Raw genomic sequence first — 19,827 nt, 5'->3', positions numbered from 1 at the left:
ATATCTATAAAATATGATTAAAAAAATAAATACAGATATTTCTTCACTTTATTGGGGATATATCCTAAAATTCTTCGCTTTATCGGAGATGTTCCACAAATATTGTAGACCAGCTAGCGAGCGAAGAATTTTAGGATATATCCCCAATAAAGTGAAGAAATATCTGTATTTATTTTTTTAATCATATTTTACAAATATTTCTTCACTTTATTGGGGATATATGCTATTATTCTTCACTTTATAAACCTATTATATTTTATAGATATATTTTACAAATATATCCTAAAATTTTTCACTTTATCGAAGATATATCACAAATATCGTAGACCAGCGAGCGACTTTTTAACCACCTAGAGTATTTTTTTTTAATTTTTATAAACCTATTATAACTTGTGGTGTATAGGTTGAAGAAAAAATTTATAAAAATAAAAAATAAAAAAAATAAAAATGAAACACATAGAGTATTTTTTGTTTTTGTTTTTGTTTTTATAAACCTATTATAACTTGTGGTATATCTCCGATAAAGCGAAGAATTTTAGGTTATATCCCCAATAAAGTGAAGAAATATCTGTATTTATTTTTTTAATCATATTTTACAGATATTTCTTCACTTTGTTGGGGATATATCCTATTATTCTTCACTTTATAAACTTATTATATTTTATAAATATATTTTACAGATATATCCTAAAATTTTTCGTTTTATCGGAGATATATCACAAATATCGTAGACCAGCGAGCGGCTTTTTAACCACCTAGAGTATTTTTTTTTTGTTTTTATAAACCTATTATAACTTGTGGTGTATAGGTTGAAGACAAAATTATAAAATAATAATAATAATAATAATAAGCGAAGAAAAAGAAAAAAAAACAAGAAAAAAAAAAAACAGAAAAAAAAATCTTTTTTTTTTTGTCTTGAAATGACCATTTTAGCCCTCAAAAGTCAGACTTAACGGTCCAAATTGGACGGAATAGTAGAAATTGGACACGGATGATGAAATTTGAGAGTACAGGGACTAACATGATTAAATTGAAACTAGAGGGACTAACATGATGACGACCCCTAACCTCAGGGGGGTAAACTGAAATTAGTCCTTATTTAATAGAAAGGAAATTACCTTTTTACAGGTTCATAGATGGTGTGCTTGCCTAGCATGTTTCAATAGCCAGGCTACATAAAGTAGATGAAAAATCTCTCCTTTTCTATTTTTGAAGCTACACTTCCATAGAACGCCTATGAGTTTCTTTAATATATTCAACATATTTTATACTCAACATATAGGCCAAACGATGAGAGGAAAGTGCATGTATTGATCGATCAGATTGTATGTTCTTATTTCAAATAAAATATATATATAGAAAAAGAATAAAGAAGCAAATAATTACCGGCCTGAATACATAGCATTTCCCTCTTCTAAGCAGTCCAAAGGCCGAATCAGAACAAGCTTTGCATCAAGTAAAAGACATTTCAAAACTTAAAAGACCTCTAATTTTTGCATTTATTTAACATTCAGCGTATATACTCATATGTTTCCAATATAACTACATCCATAAAGCCAGTCATAATATCAATAAGCATTCAGTTCCCTTTCTTTTAAACATCAAAAATCTAATAGAAACATACTTTTGCCTCGAGAGAAAAGTAACGAAAAACCATATCTCGATGAAGGCATGACAGTTCTTCTTCTTTTATCATCTTGCAATAATATCTTGGACCTAAAAATGTGTTAATTTGCCTTGCAGAAATTCATTGTTATTGCAGTTCTGGTGAGCACAACTTTTCTTTATAGTTGCACAAGTGTTGCAATCGGGGTAATTTGTTTGCCCTCCCCTGTACTATCCCATACAAAATATTCTTTAAATAGGCAATGTCCTATTTTTCTCATGTGAGATGTATATATATTCTCAACACGCTCCCGCACGTGTGACGAATTTTCAAACCATATACGTAGACAACTTTGGGTGACGTGAAGCCAGTGTGGTCGTCAGGCATACACACGTGGGTAAACCGCTCTGATACCATGATAAAGTAATCTAGGGTTCACATCCAAAACCAATTGGCAATGGATGGAGTGACCCAAACCCTTATAAACCCGTAGGCAAGGTCCAATTTTTCCCATGTGGGATGTATATATATTCTCAATACAACTAGGTGGAATTGGGACAAAGCTGTGGATTAACCACACCTTAATCTACTGGCTTGAGCTGCGATGTATGCATGGGGAATATTTTTCAGAACATTTTTTAGCAGCTGCTATCACCAAAGTGTCTCCGGGTCAAAACTGCAGATCCAGGCCACTATTCAGGTAATTAATCATATATATTTACTCCTATCTTTAAGTATCTTCCTTTAGTTTCCTTGATTAAGGTCTTGTTTTTTCATTGGTTTTGTTTGTTTGTGTTAATGCGTGGTTCTGATTGTGGAAATAAAATTGATCATGACATGTATATATTCTTTATATGTAGGTTAAAAATCTCCCATTTAATCGGTATTCGTGGCTGACTACGCACAATTCATTTGCAGTGATGGGAACAAAGTCACTAATAACAAGTTCTATACGCTGCTCCTTGGAACAAACCAAATGGATTCCGTTACCGCTCAGCTTAAGGTATATAAGCTGTCCGACGTTCCCTTGCTCCTTCGTAATTGGCATGTACATGTATTAGATCAAGACACGAATTCTTATATTCCAACTTTTAGTCATAATTGTCCCCGAACTAATGAAATACTGTTATAATTTTACTACTATGTCATTGTGCACTAAGAGTTAATTGATCGATTACTCAATCTACCTGCTATTTAAGCGGATGAAGCATTTGGGAATGATCGATGTCAATTTGATCCATCTGAGTTATTGAGAAAAAGTTAGGGACTTGTATCTAAAGGTGCCTATTGAATTAATTATATACTAATTGACCAATTTACCAGTTCATTAATATAATTTGTACTTATCTTGTCTTCGATCTTAATGCAGAATGGTGTTAGAGGGTTAATGCTTAACGTGTATGAATTCAAACCTCGCCGGCCTGGTTATGTCATAGTCAGTATATCGACAATACAGCTTTTCTAAGTGTCCAAATCCCGCACTAATTAATTAGCGCGCATAATATTAATACTAATTAGATTTCAGTTGTTAATTAGTTAAACAAATAATCAAGAGAAGTTAATTGTAATAAATTTTTTGTACATGCAGCAACCTGCTGTTAATGTTCTGAGCGAGGTTCAAACATTTCTTGAGCCAAATCCATTGGACATCATTATCATAATCTTGGAAGACCACGTTGAAACACCCCAGACAGTACGTGTCTAAGATGCTTGATGCCGCAGGACAGAAATCATTATGGTTTCCCATAAATCAGACGCCAAAAGATATATGGTAAAGATTGGTCTACAGTTATGAATATGATTAAGGCAAACCAGGTTTGCTGGTTTTCACTTATAGACCGGAAAAGGAGGCTGCTGATCGAATGAATGCTTATCAGTGGAACTATATGGTGGAAAACCAATGCAAGTCTACCATTCCTTTTTCTTTTTCTTTTTTGTTACCAAGGTCTAAGTGTACAACATTTATCGGTAACCTTGCAGATTAATGCTATACTTCCATATCATATTTGCTGATCGACCACAATATACATCAATAAAAGGAAAAAAAAAAAACGTAGAGGGCTGGTTGGTTTATCTACATGCAAGTGCATGAATTTTAATGGAGATAATTTTGTTTGCAGATGGGGACAATAGGAGATTCATGCGCTTTTTCTTATTGTCCTTAAAAGAGTCAGCAGGTATGGCTTTTGTCTATTCTTCCCCAACTTCAACTTATTCTATTTTTAATATCTTATTACTTTCATCTTTGAGAGCAACCGCTCCTCGTTTCATAAAAGTGACTTGGACGCCTCCCATTCCCCCTTGGGTCAAGATTAACACCGACGGTTCTTTTCGAGATGCGGACAATGCTGGCTATGGTGGTATCGTTCGTGGTGCTGAGGGTGCTTTTGTCCATGCTTTTGCTTCTAGGGTAAGAGTTCCTAGCGCCCTTGATGCTGAGGTTCTTGCTTTCCTAGAAGCAATTGGGGTGGCTAGGTCACGTAATTGGCGCCATTTGTGGATTGAGATGGACTCAGCGGTAGTGGTCAGATATTTTGCATCCCCATCTCTTGTCCCTTGGAGGCTGCACATTGAGTGGCTAAACGGTATGGTTTTAGCAAGACAATTGCAGTTACGTGTCACTCACATATTTCGGGAAGGGAATGATGTGGCAGATGTGTTAGCTAACTACGGTGCATCACATGAAGGTACTCACAGATGGGATTCGCTGCCCCAGTTTTTGTCTTCTGCCTTTGGTCGAGACTTTGTTTCATGGCCGGTCTATAGGTTTGCTTGTTGATTATTTGTTCAGTCCTTGTTTCTTTTTTCTGGAGTTTGGTCTGATGTCCTTGCTTTGCTGTTTCTTTTGCTTTCTTTCTCTCTTTGTACCATGAGATGGAATATTTTAGATGGTCCTTGCTGTTGGTTAGTAATTTTGTGTATTGTTCCATGGCTGGCTTTGGTCTAGTCCTCCAGCCAGTTTGTATTCTCCTTTTTTCTTTAATAAACTTTCGAGAGGGGACGAGGAGCTAGTCCCTCTCTCGCTTTCCAAAAAAAAACAATAGGATGAAAGCTGGGATCGGACTTGCGGTAACCGTGGTGAATCGTCTCTGATGATGAACAAAACGAAGTCAATCATTTTAATGAACTACTTTTCTAGTAACCCTAATATCATTCGATCTTGCAATGATAATCCAGATCAGTTGCTAGGCACGATCAAAACCTGCCAGGTAGCCACGGCTAATCAATGGCCTAATTTCGTTGCCGCTGACTTTTACACCGTAAATGCAACATATATGAATGCGACAATTTAATTAACATAGATTCAATATAAGATTACCTTTTGAATAGAAAGTTAATGAAAATAAACGAGTTTTTCAGAGACGCAGTGGTGGTGGCGCCTCAGCAGCTATGGATGTTGTACACGGACATTTGGTTTGTGGTTGTGAAAATATCAACCTGTGCAGTCTGGAATGACTGCTTTAATCTAGCTTTCTTTACATTTCCTTACTAAGATGTTCTGGCATTATAGACGAAAAGTTAAACAAACAACTAATTACTTGCATAATCTTAACAAAAATCAACCGTTGCATGCAAGGTCTGGACTCTGGAATGAGTCGACTACTTGGTTTGGTTTGTATTTTGCTTTTACAAAATCAAACCAGAATATACGTTCTTAACATTATTTAAAGCCCATGGCCCATTACGTACCAGTTTAGAAACCTTTACTTCTGTACCTTACATACCAAACTAAACCCTAGCTAGACTCTAATTTACAGAATGTTATTAATTTGCAGTACTCTTATAGAGAAGCCGAAGCTAAATTTGAAGACTAAATTTCTGGATTTTTCTGTTATTGTGCGCAGGCACATAGGATTTTTGGAAAATGTCCAAAGCCTCAGACGATTCCAGCTCCCCCTGCAACTACAGAGAAGCTCTCCCTGTACCTACAAAAGCTCCAAAGCCAAAGCCCCCAATCCATGCATTGTAGTTCTTTTCAATTAGGACAGTTTCAGTGGCCAATCTCTTGTCATATATATAATTAGTGAACACTGCATGTTAAACTTTTATAATTCGTCTTTCTGTTTTCAGTAGTAAGTAATTTTATATATGGCCGGCATCATGTAAATTCAGTACCTCTAATAAAAGGATTGATAGCCTCCAATTATATGCATCTGTTATAAATCAATCTGACTTCGCTATGGACATAAGTTCAATATATTCTAATACAGAAATACAAAATAAGCACATATTCTGAAATCTGAACTTGTAATTGCAGATGTGGAGAGGAACAAGTCTTTCTGGTTTCAACCTCATATTAATATAAATACAAGTGTATATAGCAGTCAGCCCCTAATGTGTTTGGACAGCTAACATCTTTGGTCAGGGGCCAAGTACGAAGTGCAGTGCACTACTAGCTAGCGATCTATAGCTAGGGAATTAGGGATCCAGTAATTACTTAAATTAAATCAATTAACTTACTTGCGTGAATCAAGGACACTTGATTCCGTTTAAATAATTAAGAAAATCAAATCCGTTTTGCGCACGGCTCAAGGAACCTTAAAATCCTTTATTAATTTTAGGGGTTCAAGGTTAAGGATAGATTAGTTTACATTTAGCAAATGGTTTGGTTCAATTAATGCCTTAATCCTTCTGAATCTGTGTTCAAGCACTCTGATCGAAACTAGTATGTTGGCTTAGATTAAGTTAATCAAGCGCTGATGAAGAAATAATGGATGGAATATACGATTTTTGGGTCAGTGAGGGGCAATCAAGGTTCTAAAAGCTGTCATTTTAACAATTACATAAACTAGAGCACTGAACTCGATACATGTAACTTGTAAAACAAACAAATTAACTTAACAGAAGCACACAAATATTCTAATTAATAGTACTGTTTTCTTAAGATATGGATAGTTTAATTTTGCCGACAAATTCACATGGTCGCATACTAAGACATTATTCTATCCAATTGGATTGAAACTCATAATGTGACAATAACCTTTTAGATAAAAGAGGAATGCTAGCTATTTTATTTTTCAGTTCTATATGTAATATGTTACATTAAATACCTTTTGTTTAATCTCTATATATTACTTGTCACGCCCCGAATTTTGAATAACAAATTCAAATCCGAAACATGAATTAAACAACTTAAACAAATAAACGTTCTGAATTTTTTTTTCTCAGAAACAACCTCGCCACTCACGCTCAAATTCAAAACTCGCAGACCTCGAGTTAATTATTACAACTCACTCGTACAAAGTAAATTGTAAAGCTCTAATGAGCATAACAAACCTCACAACTGAAAATCAGAGTATTACAAAGCAGCTACTCTACACGGTTCGATCACCTTCCTGAATTCTCCAGTCCTGTAGGATTATCCGCTACACCGTTTGAATAGTGTACCGGGATTGCAACAACACAAAACCCGGTAAGCTTTTGACAGCCAGTATGAGTAAAAGAAAGAATGGTTGATTTATTATAACACAGTACTTTTAACTCAAGTAACAACCAACAATTTCAACATCCACAAAGAAAACCACAATCTCGATAATCGATCACCAAAATCATTAACTCCAAATCATTTGAAATCACACACAAAGAAATCAAATGAATCACTCATCTCTACTCTTAACAAGATGTCTTTATCCCCACAATACGGAATAATATTTCTCAACTTTCTACAAGTCTCATCCATCACTGCACTTCCCAATTAAACTAATAAGAACATTAATCATGCATAGAAAATTAATTCAGGAAATAACCAACACGCATAAAATCAGAAGTCATAGTAATCCCTGCATATAATTTAGTTCAGGAGATTACATTAAAAACAAACAATAAAATGAAAACGAGAAATAAACGGGAAATCGAACCATAGAAATGATCAAGGAAATAAATAGAGATAATAAACAATATAACCGAAAAAGAAGAAAAGAGAAAAAGAATAGAAATTTAAACAAAAGAATTAACAAGGAAATTAATTAAAAACATCATCAACTCACACTAATAAATCCATCCAAAACTCAACACCTTTTACCAAAAGGACTCTTACAAGTCACATCGTGACAAAATCATAGGAAATGTTAACCTAACAAATCATTATGAAAATCCGGTCCAACCTGGACACGTTGGCAGACAGACTAGAGCTCTAACTGATCGAAATCACTAACCGGGCCAAAGGCGTAATTACGATATATTGCCTGAGGATGCAACCTGCAAACCCCGGATCTTTAGGCCAACCTGACCCTTAGATCAAAACATTTAAGCGAGTCGCACTGGACCCAAAATGTTAAAACAAATCAAACGGAGAAATCACAACCTGTGACTCTCAAATCCTCAGACCACAGGTCGTCAGATTAAAACATTTAAAATGGTCATACCGGACCTGAAAATGTTTCCCAACACAAAAGGAGAAATCACAACCTGCAACTCCCCAAATCCTCAAACACTTTTCAAAACAATAGAAATACCATTTCCCACGACATATTGTTTCCCGAAAAGTCATACCCAAAAACAATATATGAACTCACTCACAAATATTGTTTGCATCACAACAATTCTACCAATACATATATGTTTCCGACATATGTAAATATTCAATTCAATAATCCACATACCACAATGCCACACCATCCATATATATATTCCACATAAATATATATATACGTAATTATCCGCTCAGGGATAATCACTAATACCAACTATAGTCCACACAATAAAATCGTGAAATTCATTTTTATAGTTTAAATACATTTTACTTACCTATGGACCGTAGTTGATCAAGCCCATATGATTTAAAACAAATATTTATTTCATAAATATTTTCACACAATTACGACAAAATAAAGTAATTAAATTTATTCGGTTCGTAATATGAACCACGTGAGGTTTACTCACCTCGATATTCCCGCTGCGTCTTCAATTCAACACAATACACACCGAAACCGCTCACCCAAAGGAGACCGTCAATCACCTAATCAAACATGACCTTAACTTAGCCAACAACTCAAAAACATACTCAAACGACAATCCAACGGTCAGATTCTAATTTAATGATGATCCAACGGTCGGATCGAAATTATACGATGATCCAACGGTCGGATCCTCACGGATCGCCCTCAGGATCATCCTCCAAAATTATCACGAAGATCCAACGGTCGGATCTTCCTGAATCGTCCTTACAAACATCTCCACAAAATTATACGAAAATCTGACGGTCGGATTCTCACGAATCGCTTTCCGAATCACCATTTCTCAATTATACGAAGATCCAACGGTCGGATCTTCGCCCGTGACCACACAAAGTCATCGGGACAGTCATACGATCAACATATTAAAATTTGAAGCAAAACCGACGGTCAGATCTTCGCAGATCGTAAACCGAAAGTAATGCATAAAAACCGAAACCCTAGCATGCATCAACTTTCTCCAAAATGACCTTATAATATATCCAAACGACCGTATCGATGCGTAGATGAATAAACTGAAAACAAAACACCAAAATATGGCTGGACGCGCCACCACGCGCCGCCACAAGCTACTGGTCAACCGGTGGTCAACGGCGGCAGTCAACGCCGGGTCAACCACCTCCGATGCAAAAGTCGTCAACTACAAACGTCTTCAAAATAAAAGGGTGATCAACTTTCATACCTGGAGCTAAGTCTGGTTCGGCCTAGATCGTCCTAGATCATGCTTGGAAGTTGGATTAATCTGGGCCGTCTGATCAGATTTCCAGATTGAATCAGGGACGTCGAATTTTCAATTCGTGATCCTTCACTCTACACTCAAAATCGTCGTGCAAGGAGGATATGAGGATGATCAGGGGGAGGAGGAGATCACGAAAATAGGAAGGATCGGTCGAGGAGACGCCGGAAAACTGGTTCTCCGGTCGGGTCGGTTTCGCACGGCTGGGCTCCTTCGATCCAGCTTTGGCGACGACGGCGGGGCAAGCGGAGGGCACCAGGCAGCTGGGCGGCTTGCGGCGATCATAGTGAGTGCCGGGTCGTGGCCGGAGAACGCCGGAGGAGAGAGATGGGGCCGGGTCGGGTCAGCGGGTCGGCCGGCCTGGGAAGGGTTTTCGAGCGAGAGAGAGAGAGAACCGGGGGCTGTTCCGCAAAAAACCAATTTTTCTGTCCTTAATGACAGAATTTGGATTTTTTGACTATTTATAGAAAAATCTCAATTTTCAAATATTCATAACGTATTCATACGAACTCCGAATATTGCGTTCCACATATGCACAAGATCGTATCGACAAGCTCTACAACTTTCATGAAGGAAGTTTTCCCAAATTTTGAACGTACAAAAAGTCAACTTTCGCGAGCCCCTAAATAACGTTCGTTTTCGAAAATTAATCGTTCGAACTAATTCCACAACTTCTCCGAGCCTCGTACTCGCTCCCACTATCGTGAAATCATTTCTAAAAAATCCACGAAATTTAATTTGGATTTTTCGGGGTATTACATTACTATTTTAAGATCATCGATCTCTTACCTAAGAACAAAAAAAAATTGAAATTGCATACTCATTTGCAACTATTATCAGAACAATAAGTGGTCCTAAACCCTAAACAATAGTTGAAACCCTAAACCCTATACTCTAGCCTTACAAAAATTAGATAACCAAAGACTTTTGATTATATTTGGTTTTCTCTTTCAATTGAGATTATAGTTAGTTCTTTTGCTCATCTATAAATAATGATCTAGGAAAACAACAGTAATGAGAATACATCACATGATATATATGATATGATATGGAAAAGGTTGTAAAAGAGAAAAGTCAAAAGAAAAAAAGAAGTTAATTAGCTATTCCATTAATTTCTCTTTGAATTATAATTAAGAAACTAATCATGCATGCAGGACCTGCATACTTTTTGCAAGGTGCACTATGCCAAAAAATGAATCAGACGACAGTTTTTCACTGTCGTCTGATAGGACAAATTGCTGTTGTTAATACTCATGCCGTCTGATAGGAGAATCAGACAACATCAGAAATCTGTCGTCTGATTTTCTTTTGTACGAGAGCAGGCATGTAAATGTCTGTTGTCTGAACACCAGAAAGAACAACAGAACTTGATGTCATATATGTTGTCCAAAGCAAAGTCTGTCAACATGAGCCTAACGGAAAGCAACTTGTGAAGAGAAGTCAGACAACAAGCATTGTGCAGAAACTGTTGTCTCTATCAATCTTCTATATCAGGATTTAACTTAATTATGTTGAGTTTGTTTAAGTAAGACAACAGAAAATTGAGAAAACCATTGTCTGTTTATATTTGATACAACAAAATACGCTATTTTGTTGTTGTGTGTTTTCTAATTGGGCAATTGAATATGTTTGAAAAGTATTGTAATTAGGTGGTTCATACAACAGTTTTTGCATTCCATTTTATGATGTTCATTTGTTAGACAATAGTTTGGTTGGAATAGAATGGTCTGGGAGTCTTTAGGCATACATTCTGCATATATGGCACCTAACAAAATGACGACACATCCAAAACATACATTCATTGATTAAACATCCAAAACATTCACAATCTCATCATCACAGCTCAATAGTGCAATAACCTAGTCTTCAATTGCAGTTGGCTTCTACAAACCTTATTGCGCCATTTTATCAATCATTTTGCACACAATACTCTTGATTTGCTTCTCCAAGCTTGTTCCGAAGATTCGCAACTAACAAATACGGCCTTGGAAGAACTGATCATCGGCCTCAGACTTCAAAAACTAGACCATCCATTTCTTTTTTTCACCATGATGAATTCAAAGTCAGATTTCTGCAATGTTAAATTCACAAGTAATATTAGTTTGACTTAAAAGCAAGAAAATGTGGAAAGAAAATTGAAATAAAAACAAGATGAAAGAACCTTCTGCCTATTAATAGAAGTGCTTTCTGTAAGTGTTTTTTGAGTGAAGTGCTTTACTGTATCGAATTTAAGTGGTTGTCATACCATCTTAAAAGATTCAAAACAATCACTGCTCTTGCTTGTACCTGCACAGCAAACATTTCTGTTAAAATTAAATACAAGCTATGTTGAGTCTGCAATCATCTGTCATTGTTCCGAACTCACAAAGAAAATCCAGCCACAAGTTACTACTGCTACTGAAGAACAAATAAGAAAAGAAGCTGCTCCTTGCAATCAGTTTCAATACAAATAGAGTGCACGGGATTAATTTTATATTTGCTGAAGACCAAAACAATCAAAGAGGCAGTCTAAAATTTATCCCAAAAATCTGACAATTATGCATTCTTGGGTGCAACATGTCATGGTGTAAAACAAAAAGAAAGTGGTGGCGATGGAATTGCAAAAGAATAAGCTTGAAGCTTTAATCAAGTGCACAAGACAAAATGGCACACTTTTTATCAAAAGTGTTTTTATCAAAAGTGTTTTTATCAAAAGTGTGTTATATTATCAAAAGCATCCTTCCAAGGTTGCAGCAAATCAATTATGATGCAGGAGACTTCATGAGAAAGAAACAAAATCACTTGAGCATGTGTTGGGATTATACTTTGAAAGCACAAGGCTATGAAGGCAAAAATTCCTTGAGTAAGCCTTCTCCAATAACAATGTGGTAGGAACCTAATACATCCTAATCTAAAGAGGATGTAATCTCACTATGCAATCAGTGGCTTTCCAACCAGATCCAAAGTCACAGATCACTGAATCCAACCTGTTCAAACAAACCAATTAATCTCTCAAGAATAAAACCAACGTATACACCGATTAGCTCACAACTATACATCAAGGAGTATAAAACTAAAAGGATCAGCACCTTCCCTGAAACCGCTCTTAAACCTGCGTGGGACATTGCACAGATACCACATCCTTCCAGTCCCGGTGGTCTTCCTCCTGATGGCCTTCACACTCCAATTGACTGTTTTAAACACCAAACATCAATCAAAAACCCAAAACCACAACAATTCTAAAGGCAATGACTTTATTACAAAACCTTCATCAAAATCAAAAATCCTTTTCTGGGTACTCAAATTTCTTAACCAAAATTCCATATACAAGAACAAAATCATGAACCAAAAGCAGAGAGAGAAGGGTTTCATACATTTCCTGGTGCGGACAGCTGGGTATGCACAAGCAGAGCAGCGACTCTTCTGGATATGGAAGTTTCCCTGCAACGGAGCTACCAACAACATCAACACAACCCAAAACAAAAATGAATCAAAATAAGTATAATAAATCAACCAATTAGCTCTTCTAACCCATAATAAGGACTTGAACAGAAACAACTATAACTAAATAGAAAATCGCCAAGAACAGTAACTTCCAAATCGAAATTAATAGCAAACCCTAGCTAACACCCCAAATCGAGTTCTATGAAATCCCCAATCCCCAAATCCATTTAACCAGAAAATCAATCAAACCCAAAACCCAATCGATTTCAAAAACATGAAAATTCGAGGAGAGAAATACCAGTTAACAAAACCAGTCCTTGGCCACCACCGTGAGCTTTACATCACCAGAAACTAGCCCTCCCCAACTGGGGTTCCGAAACGGCGCCGATTCGAGGAGCTTGTGGACTTTCTGGTGGAGATTCCGATCGGAGAATTTGGAATCCCAATGTTTCTCGTCGGACATCATCTGGTAGAGGGTCTGGGATTGAGGAGAAAATTGGGTTTTGGAATTGGGGGAGTAGAGCTTGGAAAGAAAGAAGTAAAGATAGAAGAGAGAAGTGTGGAATGCGCCTCTGAGAGAAGAAAGAGGTGGAATCTGAACCCTTTATTTCTTTTTCCACGATAAAACAAGGAGTTTTGTGAAAAGGGGGAAATTTAAGTTTTGGCCAAAAAATAGGCGGGCAAAGGAAATGAGGGAGTCAAAAAATTGAGTTATGGCTAAATGTGGAACTCAGACAACATAAATTCATAGCCATTGTCTGAAGAAGAGTTGCACAACAGATTAAAACATCAATAAATAACTGTTGTCAGAAGCCATTGTCTGAAGAAGAGTTACACAACAGAATAAAGTAGCAATAAATAATTGTTGTCTGAATAAAATCAGTCAGACAACATCAAAACTCAACCATTGTCTAAATAGTAATTGCACAACAGTAAAGTATCAATAGATAACTGTTGTTTGAAGCCATTGTCTGAAAGAGAGTTACACAACATAATAAAGTAACAAAAAACAACTGTTGTCTGAATTAGATCGGTCATACAACATCAAAAAACCACAATTGTCTGAATAGTAATTGCACAACAGTCAATGTAATAACTGTTGTCTGAAATAACTCACTCAGACAACATCAAAATATAACCATTGTCTGAATAACCATTGCACAACAGCAATGTAATAACTGTTGACTGAATCAAAAATTTGGACAACAGAATAATTCTTGCTGTCGTCTGATTATATCAGACGACAGTTAAAAATTTTGCTGTTGTTGGAAATGTGTTGTCTGATTCGTTTTTTGGCATAGTGGTGAGAGATCATTGGACTATTGGAGTAAGAAATAGAAAACGATGAAAGTTTCTCATCCACCAAAATGTAATTCAACACCTATAACATACAATAATAGGTCAGCCTCCATCGATCCGTTAAATCCACTCAAAGTCATATATTCACAATTATCACTCATGCACTGATAAAGCCTTCTAGAACACGCACATATTACAGTCATGTCCAATTAGACCTAAGTTCTTAATTAATCGGTTGATAATCTGTGATTGTGAGTTCATATACAACGAGGATGGGATCTTACATTTTCTACTACGTACCCTTATGTGCGCATCATCTATTTATGATGTAATTAGATATGGAAATTGGGGTACGTATCAGTTGCCCCATTTGTAAGCAACCCACATTTTAAATAATTAGTCAGCACATAACTCAACATAAATGGTGAGACCATTTCTGATTGAGTTTGACTGCTTACCTTGCATCACAATCCACATGCTTAATTCATTTTTTAAACATTATCCGTACATATATATATATAGTCCTCTTTCCCTGGGCGTGTGGTTTACAGCTTAATAAATATTTGTTATTATCAAGTACGTTGTGTAAAATGTAAATTGGCTAATGTTATCGGTTGCTTACTGAGGAATATAGGCTTGTTAATTAAGGTTTATACCTTCAACTCAGCGAAGCTATTATCTTCCCAAGTCAAACTCTAAGGACATGGTATGATCAAGATAAAAGGTAATCATGTCATAGATAATCGACCTTATTAAGAGTTCAACTTGTTAATAATGAGAAGAATTATCAAATACAACAACAGTAGGAGGGTCAGAAGTAGATCCAACTGAATTTTCTCCGGAGTAAGTCGGATGGAATAACCTAATTTGCCAGGGTTCTCCGCCCCGTTTTCATTCCTGCCAATTACAAAAATAATAGTATATACGTGAAAATCCAAGCCTCTCCTTGTTATCCGGCGGCGGCTTGCTGAATCAACCCCAACTCTCATAGTGTCGTCCTGGTTCGAAGGTGCTGCATGTCCTCCACCAAATCAAGTCTTAGCTCAAGTTAACGTATTCGTCTCTTGATTATTGTTTCTTCCTTTACATTGTTGGTTTTTACGATCATTAAAGACTGTTTGAACTTTGAACAAATATTCAAATGAAAAGTTAGATTTTCTCATGCGTCTTTCATATATTAGTGCATGAAAAGAAAGTACAAGATGAAGCTTGTTTAGAGTACTTTATAGCATTGTTAAAATATATATACATTATTACTTTTATATATATATATATAGACACACACACACACATACAGGCCGGATCAGAAACGGACGTCCGGACAGATGCAAGAGTGCAAATGTCCATCCTCATGCCTTGATCAGGCGTCGATGGCGGCGTTGCTGTTGCCGGACGAAGACTCTGGACATCTCGGACGGCGTCGTCATCAAGATGAAGGTTCAGGTAATCAAATTCAAAGGCATGCGCTGCGAGCTCCCCTGAAACCATGGAAGCACCATCAAGGTCGACTTCGAACTCTTCATCGGTGAGTCAAACAGCAAGAAGAGGCTGGACATCGAGACCTGGTTCTTTCCGGCAAGAGCAGCTCCCCGTCGGCGCCTGATGCGGCTATAACATCAAATCTTATTTGTAGTCATTGGTATTAAATTTGAATCAATACCGCATTATACTCTAGCTTCTGGAGAAAAACAATTCAAGGCCACGTTAGAGCATCTCCAACCATTTAGCTATCACTACAACAAAAAACCTCATTAGCGAGGAACTTATTCCTCGTTGAAAACCAACATTTCCTCGTTGTAGTATTTCCGCGAGGAAATTTTTTTCGTCTTCAATTCGTCGGAGAAAGCTCGTCAAGAAAAGTTTCAACGACGAAAAAACTATTTCCTCGCCAAACCTTTTTTGCGAGAAAATTATTTTTTCTTGCTGTTAATCTTTGGCGACAATATATTTCCTCACCCAAACTCATAATTTTACCTCGTTAAAGAATTTCAAGGATTAGAAAATAGTCGTTAAATATATTTTCTGACAAACTTGATTTCGTCGCTAAATTATGTATTTCCTCGCTGATGATAATTAGTAATTAAAGAAGTTTTAAATAATAAAAAATTTAAACTACTGCTTTTGCGACAAAAATATTTTCGTCATTATAAATAGCTTTCGGCGAAGAAGTTTTTCCTCACTCTAAACCGTTTTCGGCGAGGAAATTTTGTTTCATCGTAATATGTATCATTTTAGCGAGAAAAAGTTATCTCCCTAAAAATAATCAACAACGAGGAATGTTTTTTCCATCGGTGTAGGAACTAAAGTCTATAGTGAGAAAATTATCCTTTGTCGTTATTAAATTTTAGTCTATAGCGAGGAAAATATTCTTTTTGTTACAATTGTCTGTTTATTACGATATGACCTGAGGATTCTTATTCAAAACTAGTCAAACAATCAACAAAATAATGAAGGAAATAAAAGAACATAGCAAGGATTTTGGAACAGAAGAAATAACTTTTATTGCAGCAAACATGGTTTACATATGGTTTACAGGACAAAACTCTCTTGGTAGTTCATTATTCTCAGACTTGAAGGAAAAGATCCAAACCTATATTTCAAAGGCAAAAGCATATACTAGCAGCTTTAGCTCTTGTTCATGAAAGCTTAACAAGACAAGCCTCTCACTTCCTCATGATCACAGTCCACAAGCTGCTGCTCACTGAGACTCACGACCTCCGCGGTTGTCAAATAATGAGCTCCTTCCAGTGCAAGCTCCCCTTATCTACAAGGCTACAAGCAATAAATCATATCCTAGTATGTGATTCTTGTTCCTACAATCAGTGTGAAGTGCTTCAAATTGAGACAGAAATTGTTTCCAACTTGACACTGTAAAGCATCTAAGGGAAGTAAAAAAGAGTAAAAATCCAACCTTGAGATTGATCAGGGCTCTGATAAAGCCATGTAGGACTAGTAAGAAAAGAAGAAGCGTACAAACTGTTGTCGAAGAAGATGAAGAAGATTCATTCTCTGCAAAGAAACCACAGTAATTTTGGTGATTAAGAAACTCGACCAATATATGTAATCCTACTAGAAACTTATACAAAAAGACTTGAGAAATTATTCAAGCTCAGGGATAATAGTACCAGTATTAATAATCAGTTTTACATTATTATTGCCTTATTAAAGAAAGATAACTCGCAGAGTTCAGTCTGTTAATCCTGCATGAAGCAAACATGTATAATGCACCTGAGAAAAGAATCCACCTGAGAAAAAAATAATAAAAATAAACACAAAGAGACCAATATCCAGAACAGATATTCACAATGATATCTCATTTTGTTTAACTTTCACAAGTACGGGGATACTAACCATTCAAGATCACAATAATGCGGTGAATAGTGGTCAAATAAACGAACCTGATGGAGCAGAGAGCGGAGTCGATCATTGTAACCTCCAAACAACATGTTGAGGAAATTTATAACTACACAAACTCATACAAAATAAGAATGAGAGAAATTGCTCAACTACATTAAATTTGAGCAACCCCATAAAAAATATACCTTCCAAGAGATGGCCAAGAATTTCCAGCAAAGGTAACTCTCTCTTCTGATACACTTTTCAACAGTACTCTATTCATAGCTTTTGGTAAAATAAAATACATTTTGCATAGATGGCCAAGGCGATTGCATGTTTATTAAAAAGACATGTGTACATGACAACAAAAAAAGTAAGAGACCAGCATCCATCAGAATACATTAACAATCTCAATAGATGCTAAAACAAGTTATTTTCCCACTTTCTAAACATATAGGCTGGAGAATGAAAGGATGAGTAGATCACATTGCAGCGTTTAGGCTTCTTTTCTACTATAAACATATACTTGGTATTTGCACATGAATATTCAAGCAAAAATAGGAACAAGTATATGAACGTGTAAAATCAAGGATTCCAAAAGAAAAAAGAGACTGGATTAGAATTTTCAAACTGATGGTTTCTATACATTGTTTATTCTTGCTGGACAAAATCTTACCATGTTAAGATTTGGGTGCCGCCATGGCTTGGGTCGAAGCAAATGGCTTTTAACCATTTGCATCTCCTCCGACGCTGTCCGATACAGAAAGAAACGATGCAAATTGATCTTAATCCCAACCAAACCGACTGATGGAGAGAGAAGATTTATAATTGAAGCTTTCACTCTGTAGTAAATCAAAATTTTCTCCATCGAAGCTGTACCCAACCATGAGCTTCAAATCATGACGAGGGAAGGAAGAAAACAGGTTCCAATGAGAGAGAGGATGAGACCAGAAGGATCGCCACCTAACTACCCACGAGATCCAGAAGATTTCGATCAAAAACCCTACGCCCCAAGTTCCCCTAGTTTCCTCGACTCTGTGCGCGTGTAGCGTGTTCCGTTCGGTACACCTCTTTTTCTTTGGCTTGAAGAGATTTTTATCCCCATTACCTTCAATAACAGATGAAAAGATATGTTTATTTATTTTTTTTTATTTGTAATTTTACTTGTTTGTCCTTTTTCATTCACATAGTTCTCCTAGTATCTTTATAGAGGTATTTACGTAAAAAACTTTGTTTTGGCTAACAAATCTTTTTATTTTAATAGATAAAATAATTAAAATAAAAGAATCCTAATACACTATCAGTATTAGGAATAATTAAAATAAAAGAATCATAATACGCTAAACTCTTTTCATATAGAAGATGATCTAGATTCCAGATTATCAAAAAAGTTCTTTTAGGTTCTTAGTAGCAGTCAGCAATACAATAGTCTTCTAATCACGCCTCTAACCTTACTACGACATCAACAAACAAAAATTAGTAGCACCAAAACTGAAAAAAAAAAAAGATTGAAATTATGCAACATTGAAAACCCTAATTCGACATTTAGGGTACTAAATGAGAAGAAGAGAAACTAAGAGAGGCAAGATAGATGAGAGAGATTGCATGACAGAGGCACCATTGCTGGGAGGTATTGGTGTTCAAAGGATCGTATGGGGAAGTCGCAGAGCAGTGATCGTCGAATAGTTCGAAGAACTGAGACTAGGAGAGAAGAAAAATAAATGGAGAGCCTATTTATATGTGAGATCGAAACTACATCATTTCAATTGGAATGACATAGAACCAGAGCAGTTCAATTGGAATGACATAGTAAGTCATGTATAATACAGTAATATGCATAAAGAAGAGTCCCTTAGTGGAAATGTCATGTATGCAAAATGAGCGCAAGATCAATGGGAAGGAATTGGGGAGTGATAATAAGTTACACACACACACACAGGGCCCTTCTAGCGAGAGATCCTTTTTTTTGCCATTTTAAGAGATTGCTTATTAGACCCACTTTTTGATCACATATTCACATCTCAACCGTCCAGTTTTTATGTCTATATGAGTATATCACTTCTGTAAATTTTCAGCCAAATTGATAATCATTAAGGCATTCATAACTGCGATTTACAGTTATAAAAATCAACGGTTCAAGTTGGATAGATTTGGTTCGTCAATTGATTTAATCTAGTTTGATAGCTTAACGATCATCAGTTTAGCTGAAAATTTGTAAAAGTGATCTATATATTAGAACCTAAAAACTGAACGGTCGAAATGTTGAAATGCGATCAAAAATGGATCCCTTAATGAAAGGGCCCTATATATATGACACGATGACAATAATTAGTTGGTCATCTAATGTACTAACGGCAAGAACATGTCTTTCTTCAATTATATAATATCTTTAGTGAAGAAGACTTGGTTTCACTGCTATTAAATTTGGCGGTTCAAAAAACTTCCAGTCATTGAGTTGAAATGATTAATATCTC

General features: G+C 36.1%; 2 long non-coding RNA genes across 4 annotated transcripts; both read right to left on the bottom strand.

Annotated features, from left to right (window-relative positions):
- Positions 1–11,540: 11,540 nt before the first annotated feature.
- Positions 11,541–13,270, bottom strand: LOC133741422 (uncharacterized). 3 transcript variants are annotated; one of them, XR_009861912.1, is made up of 4 exons: positions 13,017–13,270; positions 12,649–12,726; positions 12,364–12,465; positions 11,541–11,581 (listed from the first exon to the last, which is right to left on the bottom strand). It is a non-coding gene; the product is annotated as an uncharacterized LOC133741422 (long non-coding RNA). The 3 variants fall into 3 exon arrangements; XR_009861910.1 differs by lacking the exon at positions 11,541–11,581 and having other exon boundaries at positions 12,014–12,465; XR_009861911.1 differs by lacking the exon at positions 11,541–11,581 and having other exon boundaries at positions 12,014–12,465; positions 12,649–12,715.
- A 3,221-nt stretch (positions 13,271–16,491) lies between these two features.
- LOC133735672 (uncharacterized) lies at positions 16,492–17,069 on the bottom strand. Its single transcript, XR_009859210.1, has 2 exons — positions 16,929–17,069; positions 16,492–16,789 (listed from the first exon to the last, which is right to left on the bottom strand). It is a non-coding gene; the product is annotated as an uncharacterized LOC133735672 (long non-coding RNA).
- Positions 17,070–19,827: the final 2,758 nt, after the last annotated feature.

This window comes from Rosa rugosa, chromosome 3 (assembly GCF_958449725.1).
Source record: "Rosa rugosa chromosome 3, drRosRugo1.1, whole genome shotgun sequence".
Classification (NCBI taxonomy): domain Eukaryota; kingdom Viridiplantae; phylum Streptophyta; class Magnoliopsida; order Rosales; family Rosaceae; genus Rosa; species Rosa rugosa.
Note: the sequence above shows the minus strand (reverse complement) of the source record. Positions and strands in the feature narration are given on the sequence as shown.